An 8585-nucleotide genomic window follows, 5' to 3' on the forward strand; every position below is an offset into this window, starting at 1 on the left:
CACAGGCAGCACAAATACTGGAGGAGCCCGTGAGTCCCAGGGGTGACTTCTGCCGCTCCTGTCCCAGGTGACGCCGCCGGACTGCACACGCGGCCCTTCCCGCGTCTCGGGAGTGCTCGTACAGAAGGACAGCCTGGACATGGTCAACGCGGTGTTTTACAAAAGTTCTTCCCCCAGATCATGATTTTGTCAAAACAAAGTTTTGTGGTGTTGTATTTGTTTGTGTTTCGGTTTTTGTTTGTTTGGTTGGTTTTTTTAATGGTGACCATTTGGCTAAATTAGAATGTTGACAAACACCTTCAGGGTAACGCGAGAAAGCAGTGACCTCACTCTGTTTCATCTCAAGTTTCCTTTTACTTTGGTATTTCTTTGTAGTCTGTCATATGCTGATTTGTGCTTGGCTGACGGAGGGCACACTTTCAAATGAATGATGTTGCAAATAACATCGTCTCATCTACTGGCGTTTTCAAATGCAATGCATGACAAACTACATTGAAAACAAAGGTTTTGAAGGTTGTTTTTCTTTTTTACATGTTCTTCCCTATTTGTGTTCTGTGATTAACACTCATGTTGAGTTTTCATCAGGTTAGAAAGGAAACAGAATTATGAAATGTCTTGCAGTGGGCAAGCGGTGGAAATGAAGTTGCCAGGCTGGTTGTGTGCAGTTAATGCTGATGTCCCATTGAACCTGGTCTGCGAGCACCTGTTCAGTTTCTCCTGAACCCGAGGGCCGGTGTGCCGTGGTCGCGCTGCCGCAGCCGCGGGCGGGACGCGGCGGCGCCGGGAGCAGCCGCGCGGGTCGCAGGTTGCGGTTTGCGGGTTGCGGTTTGCTGGCCAGTTCCCCGGCAGCTGCTGCGCGGTGGCCCCGGGGAGGGCCCCGGCCAGGGCCGGTGGAGCTGAGCGCTCTCGGGGGCCCAGGGGGTGTGCAGAGCCCGGGGCCTGCGGGTCGCTCTCTGGGGTCCCCAGGGGCCGGGTCTCCGGTCCGTCGGCAGCCGTGGGCTGCAGGCAGCGCGGCGGGCCGCGTGTCCCCTGGCAATGCCACCAGGGCCAGAGTCCCTGCGGTGCTGGCAGCCCCTCTCCAGCACACACAGGTGCTGGTCCCCAAGCCAGGACGGGGCTTCCTGCCACCAGGAGTTTCTGAACTGCCTGCTACAGCAAAGCCAGGCTCTGATCTTGACTACAGTCTCTGGGTTCTGCTGCAATATAAAAGCCAGGGACGCTAACACTTAGCATTTATATAACACTTTAAATCTTCAAAACACTTTCCCAGTGCTAATTTGTCTGTGGAATGTCCCTCAGGCTAAGCATCAGCCCACTTCACATGGAGAAAACGGGGAGAGGGCAGCGTATCAGTGTCCCCTGGGATCAGGGCGTGAGGCTTTCCAGGTTCTCCACTCCCCGCTCAGACCATCCCACTGCACTTCATCATCTGCCGCCGCCTCTCCCTCGCACCGTGTTTCCTAACTGGGGTTAAAGCACAAAGGCAGAGCTGGAGCGCTGCTGGGCCTTCCCTTTCATGTCAGAAGCGGCTGTTTGATGCCGCTGCTGTAATTAACTGCGGGCTGGCTGCAGCGGTGCCGCGGCGCTGCGGGGGCTCCTCCTGCGCTCGGCTGCAGGACCCTCGCGGTGCAGGGGCGCCGGGCCATGAAACCCCTGAAATACGTATTGCGAGAGTCTCTTAATCAGTGTTTTATCACGAAGCTGGAAATTGGGAAACAACATTTAGAGCAGAAATAGTCATTCTGCTCTGACGTGCCTGTCCTCACACATACCATACAGTCTCTATGTTGAGACTGGGGTGTCTGTCCCCACTCCCTCCAGGGAGCTGCTCCGCAGCATCGCACCCAGGACACCGTGTCCTGCAGGTCCCTGCCCTGGCACTGGTGGCACGCGATGGCCCCCGGCAGGACCCACAGCCAACATGGGTCTGGTGATGTGTCCCGAGGAGCCCCTTTGGCAGCATCAGGGTCTCTTCTTCCTGGGACCCTCAGGGTTCCCTGCTCCAAATAACAGCGGTGACCAGCGGCAGCGAGTGAGTTGAGCTTCTCTGCACCACCCTTTGCCCTGCAGGCCCTGGAGCCGTCCTCACCCTGCCCTTCATCCCACCACACAGCCCCACGCCTGGGCTGACCCCACAGCATCAGGGACCTCGAGCCCCCATCAGCACCACTGGGACACCGGCTGCAGGCACACGGCAGCTGCAGCACCACGGGGACACCGGCTGCGGGCACACGGCAGCTGCAGCACCACGGGGACACCGGCTGCAGGCACACGGCAGCTGCAGCACCACGGGGACACCGGCTGCGGGCACACGGCAGCTGCAGCACCACGGGGACACCGGCTGCGGGCACACGGCAGCTGCAGCAGTGCATGGAGTCGGCGCAGGCACAGCAGGGCTTCCCAGGGGTATAAACATGCTCTGCTGCTCTGCATCTCGCCAGTGGGTGCCACACGCCTGTTCCTGTGGGGAAGAGGGACCTCTCGGGCTGTTTTTAGCTCTCGGGGGCAGGGAGAGGGGTGACACTCACAAGCTGCTACAATTATAGATCTGAAGCTCACAGCTTGTCGCACCCACCCACGGACACAACGCCCCGCGCTGCCGCTGGCCGGGGCGAGTGGCATGACCTGTCTGTGCCCCGGTCCCCGAGGGCCGGGGTGGGGAGCGGTGCATCCCCCGGACCGGGCTCCCCGCGCAGCACGCCAGCTGTGCACAGCTGCAGCGCTGGGCCCATTCACACCTGATGCTAATTCAGAGGAGCCTGCACATTTAGGGAATACGGCGATTTGCTGGAAGACATAATTAGGCCAGAGTGAATGTGCAGGGCTGTGCACAGCACGGGGATCTGCAGCCAGCAGGGCAGGAGTCTCCCTAAAATCTTCAATGTCAGACCAGCCCCTGGTCCACTCTGCTCCGTCCCGGTCGGGTGGGTGGCCGGCGGCCCCCCCTCCTGCTCGTCCCCCTCCGGAGGGACACACAGCAGGGACAGACCCACCGGCAGCTGGATGTTGAGTCTCCTTTCACCTCTCTCCCTTTTGAGAGGCACACATCAGCCGGCGGATAAAAGCCAAGCACTGAGAAGCCATCTACACTTATGTAAGAAGAGTGGTTTGGAGAGCTGTTTATTAATCTTAGGGAGAGTCAAATGCTGCATTTTGCCCATGACAGCCTTGTACAATCTTGCTGTTGGGTAACACGAAGGCTTCAGCTGATTCTGAAGTAGCTGGAGCAGAGTGGTGCCTATCCAGAAATAGAGAAGTATTTTTAAATGAAATGTATTCACCGATTTTCCAGCAAACAGATTGTTATGTGTTTGTTGGTGTGTCATTAGAAGTAGCTGGTGGTGGAGCCGGGCTGAGCAGCAGCGAGCCGACGGATGGGCACCATCCTCACTGCGCACAGGGCAGTCACCGGGGCCCTTCCTCGTCCTCCTCCTCCTCCTCCTCCTCCTGCCACTGCCCGGTCTGTGCACCGAGAGCTGCGGTGGCAGTCCAAGGGGGAACGGAGGGGATTAAACCTGACACCAGGCTTGCGAGAATTTGGGCCAGATCCAGACCAGGCTTTGGCACCTCTGAGTTGGCACCTGCGATGCCTGATCTCGGGCAGTGGGTCCCCCGTGGGTGCAGCTGGTGGGTGACGGGGTGACGCTGCCACCTCCACCGGGGACAGACACCCTGCAACCCGTGTGGGTGACGGGGCTTTGGCAGGAGACACGAGCCCTTGGGGCTGCTGCCCGCCGGTGCTGGCATTTCCCCGGCGTGACGGGCACTCCCTGCTCTGGTGACCGTGGTGGGACACAGAGCTGCCGGTGGCACCGTGGCCCCGGTGACGGGGATGGGACACAGAGCTGCCAGTGGCACCGCGGCCCCAGTGACAGGGATGGGACATAGAGCTGCCAGTGGCACCGCGGCCCTGGTGATGGGGGTGGGACACAGAGCTGCCGGTGGCACCGCGGCCCCTCCCGCAGCGCCGGGCTGAGGTCGCTGCCCTGCGCTCCTGCGGCTTTCTCCCTCTCTGCTTGCTGGTGCATTCAGGTACAGGGCGATGCAAAAGCACAGAACATGAGGCACTAAATCCTGCCTCGCTGGGGTTTGCCTGATAAGGGCTGACTCTGCAGGGACGCAATTTTCATTTTTTAAGACAAGAAATAAGGGTTTCCAAGCAGCAACAGACCGAGCACCATCTAACAGGCCTCTGGAAGGTGCTTTGATCCCTGCTCAGCTGTTCTTCACGCAGGTCTGACCACAGAAAATGTCAGGCTTCAGTTAGCTAATTAAACACAGATGCAAATAAGAGCACTGCATCAGTGCCCCAGGTGCGGAGTGGGGCTGCAGCTCCGCGGGGAAGCCCCGGGTATAAAGCCCCAGTCCTGGAGGGGCCAGGCCTGGTGCAGGATGGCCCTATGGGGGGGTGAGTCTTTAATGGACGGCTGCAAATGTATCTCTGCTTTATGGAGTGAAGGAGTGAGTAGTTCAGCTGTTTGCTGCTGCTTCGTTTGACCGCACAGTGAGTTATGGGGTGGCAGCTGGAGTTTGCAGCTCAGGCTTGCAGCGCAGCGCTCCCGGGAGCCGTCTGCAGAGTGCGAGCCCTGCAAAGAGAGTGTTGTGGGGTCAGGGTGCTCAAGGCAGAGTCACCCGTGCTGGCAGCAACCCGGGAGCTGTCAGCCTGCGCTCGGTGGCGCTCCCTGCGTGCTCACCTCTGACGGGACCCGTGTGCGCGCAGGAGCTGCCCCGGCCCCTGCACAGCTCCTGCGGCAGCTGGAACCACCGTGTGGTCTTGGGGTGCCTCCCGGGCAGCGCTGCGTCCCCTCGGTGCCCGGGCAGTGCCACCCCCCCGGGCCGCGTCCCCTCGGTGCCCGGGCAGTGCCACCCCCCCGGGCCGCGTCCCCTCGGTGCCCGGGCAGTGCCACCTCCACGCTGCAGCTCCTGCCCTGCTCTGGTCTCCACGTGTGTTCCCGTGACCCTGGTTTCGGGCTGCACGGTTGCTCTTGGGAGGAGCTGAGCGAGGTTTGTCTCCATAGGTAACACTCAGCTCCTGGGAATTTCCCTCTTTGAAGTGCTTTTTCCTGGTTTTTGTTTCTTTGTGACTTCAAGATTTTCATGCTTACTCACGACTCTTCCCTGCGCAGGCGAGCGCCCGCAGGTGAGTGCTCACAGGTGCGCTGGCTGCTCGCCGGGCTCCGCGGAGCCGTGTCCCCCTCGCTGGCCGCAGCCCCGGGACGCAGGGCACTGCGGGGCCGTGTGGCAGCAGCCGGCTCAGGAGACCTGAGCTTGGGTTCCTCGAAAAGCTGAGCCTTCTGGGCTCGTGGTGCATGTGTGAAGGGGTGTGAGCAGCTGTGTCTCTGTGCACCCTCATCACTTGTGACTCCAGCTCAGCAGAGTAAAAGCATCCAGAATTTAAACATCCTGTGAGTTCTGTGGAAGCTGGAGACTGAGCACAAAAGGAAACCCTGTTAGCCCTTTCATGAAGGGAGATGATGCGACATGAGTTCACATGTTAAAATCTAATTAGATGCTCGTGACTTCCCACAAGAGATACTAAACGTGCTCCAAACAAGAGAGGGTGTTGCGCATTAACAGACGTCAGAGAAGCCAACCATGAGCTACATCAATGTGAGGTCAGGCTTGCTTCAGCTGCTCTGTGCATCTCTGCTGTTTGTTGCCGCAGTACCTTTCCTGTCCCCTCTGCTGCGGTCACACGCAGACGTTGCCTGAAGACACCATGTGCCAGGATAAGGTGAGCAGCGGCTGGACTGGTGCACCTGGGTGTCGTGCGGCCGAAACCGTGATGCTCTTCCCTATCCCGGCTCCCTGCCCCATGCTTTTGGGAGAAGGAGGAGAGAAGTGCTGCTCTAAGGGAGCAAAATACAACACAGCAAAACGTGCAGGCGGAAACTTGCCTTCAAAGCATCACGGTCCAGTTCGCTTCGGCTTTTCTTTCTGTCCTGCTTTGCACATACCCTACTTGGTTGCAATAGGGCTAAACCAGGGCATTACACTCCTTAGGGCAAGGACTGTCTCTTTGTTCTCAAGGCTTCCAGCGCTTCTAGCACTCACTTTGTGTTTCCTGACATGGGGAAGAGTGAAGAGAGGCCCCGTGCTTGAGAGACAGATGTCATTGCCAACAGAGGAAAAGAGCCCGAAGCGCAGCGCGGGGCAGCGATGGTCCAGATTGCGAGACTCAGTGATGTCACTGTTGTATGCAAAATGACTGTTGTATTTTCAGTGAGACTTGTGCTGGCCGTGGGGAACAAACGCCGCTGGCAGGTGGGAGCACGTGCGCGGTGCCGTGCTCGCGGGCTGGCCCGTGGCGTCGTCACGCTCCTCGCTGGAGAGCGGTGCAGCTTCGGCAAACAGCGCCCGGCAAGCCCTGCTGGGGCTTTTAACACAGAAACGTGGCCCGAGTTGTTCAGAACAGCTGAGAAATGCAGAAAGGCTGTTTGGAAACCTTTTCTTTGCAAGATTGACCAGTCCAGGGCACACGAAGGCGTGCGTACCCGAGTGCGGCACCTCCTGCAGCGCATCCGCGGAGAGCCTGCATGCCCACCTGGGCGCGCGGGGAGGCAGCGGCTGCAGGACGCTGCACAGGGCGCGACGGCAGCTCCTGCAGCACGAGCCGCTCGCGCCCGCAGCGAACCCCGCCGGGCGCTGCGGGACCGGCTGCTCGCGTGCGCGAACGAGCCGGGGAGCTGCTGTTCAGCAGCGCCTGTAGGTAACTGTGCGGGTGCAAGTCGCTTTGCTCATCCTGCGAGCGCGGATGGCGCAGCGGTGCAAGCGCTGTTCTCTCATTGCTGCTTTGAACTTCATTTCCTGTTTGATTGTTCCCTTAATCAAAAGCAAATGAACTCCAATTAAGGTATCTTACAGAGTATGTTTTCTGTCAAATAAAGACTGCTGGTACAGCAGTAATACTGAGGCCTGATTCACACAGCATGAAAAAGAGAAAGGAGTGGATCAGGTTCCCAAGTAAATGCAGTAAGAGTCAAGTTTGATTCATGCAAATCAGAATTTTCATACCATGCGAGATCCTCCTGTTTGAGATAGGATGGGAGGCTGACACGAACGTTATAATGGTGTTTTGGAAATGCAAAGGGCGTATCCACGGTGGCAGGTTTACCCAGGCCTGTCCATGCATGCTCTCTTGGAGGAATACGCATCTTTTACATGCAGTCAGGACGAGGCTCCCAGCAGCCCAGAAACTGCAAGAGCAGCGTGTGTCACAGCAGCAGCCGCTGTCCGCACGCGGCACTGCCTGCGTGCCTGGCCGGCAGCGCCTGGTGCGCAGTACTAGTACACAGCCCTCTAAATTGTCCTAGCAGTTCATGGACAAACTTTTAATCAACAGGATAAATTAATCTACTGAGAATATTAAGCTTTGAAAGTGCTGGGTTTGAATGAAGATAGCCTTGGTGGGATGTAGGCGCAAAGCTCGGTTTAAGTCCCACTCAATGAAACTGCATTTAATAGTGGAAGTTTACTGAAGTCTTGGAACTCAGAAGAGAGACTTCAGGTCCTGTTGCATGTATTTGGTACAAGTGTGTATCAGGAGGTGTTTGGAGCCCAACAGCAGTTACCCTGTCGATGCCTTTTTGTGCCCTTCATTCTCTCCCCTGAGAGAACGGAGAAGCCGTGGGTGCGGAGCAGGGGTGGGACGGTAATGGGGCGACAGCGTGAGGTGTCGGGGTCACTGGCAGGGATCTCCGGTGACGGGCTGCCGTGGGAAGGTAACCGGCCACCGCCCGCTGTGACCCTGATGGAGGTTTGTGCGAGCGCTCAGCAGCTCGGGTCCCTCGCGTCCCCGGGTCGGGTGCTGAGTGCACCCGTCCGTCCCCAGCGCCCGTGTCCCTTCTCTCGGGGTGACGCGGGGCCCGTCCCCTCCCGTCCGCCCCTCTGCAAACCTTTGCAGGGGAAAGCAAATGGCCAAGTGAGAAGAGCTGCGCGTTTGGTGCCCCCGAGCGCGAGCGAGGGACGAGATGAGCAGGGGCTTTGGCCGCTGGTGGTTCTCGTAGGCGACTGTGTTCTGAAAATGAAAAGCAGACCCAGAGCGGTCAAAGGCCCTGGAAGCCAGCAAGAATTACAAATGGGGATTGAAAGCTAAAGAGAGAGAAAATCTTAATTAGATCTCCTCCAGCCTGTAGAGGAACACATTTGGATTAGAATGAAATGGAGCTTTGTACCCTCAGGGTTTTGGAGTGAGAATGGAAGAGGAATTATTCACATCTGCTATTTGTGAAGCTGGATTGCTTTTTCTGTGAACTTGTCTTTTTACCTTCTCACCTTGTCAGAAAACTGTGAAAAGCTCCTAGGATGGTATATTTGGGGTTGTTCTTATCGCAGCACACAGCAGAAACATTTCCATGGTAGCGGCACATGGGCAGAGTTTCCTATTTAATCCCGTCCTCCCCACGTTAGCTCCTTTCCTCTCGTGCTAAGCCGGCCCGTCCACTATTCACTCACCTGCCTTATATTGCACTCCCATCGATATTTCCTCTTTGCGAATATCTATCAATATTTAATGCAGCGGTGTCAGTTTGCTGTAAGATGAGAGGAACTACTAGATACCTTGAATTATACATTGTGCGGCTGGG

Source organism: Nesoenas mayeri (assembly GCF_963082525.1).
Source record: "Nesoenas mayeri genome assembly, chromosome: 14".
Classification (NCBI taxonomy): domain Eukaryota; kingdom Metazoa; phylum Chordata; class Aves; order Columbiformes; family Columbidae; genus Nesoenas; species Nesoenas mayeri.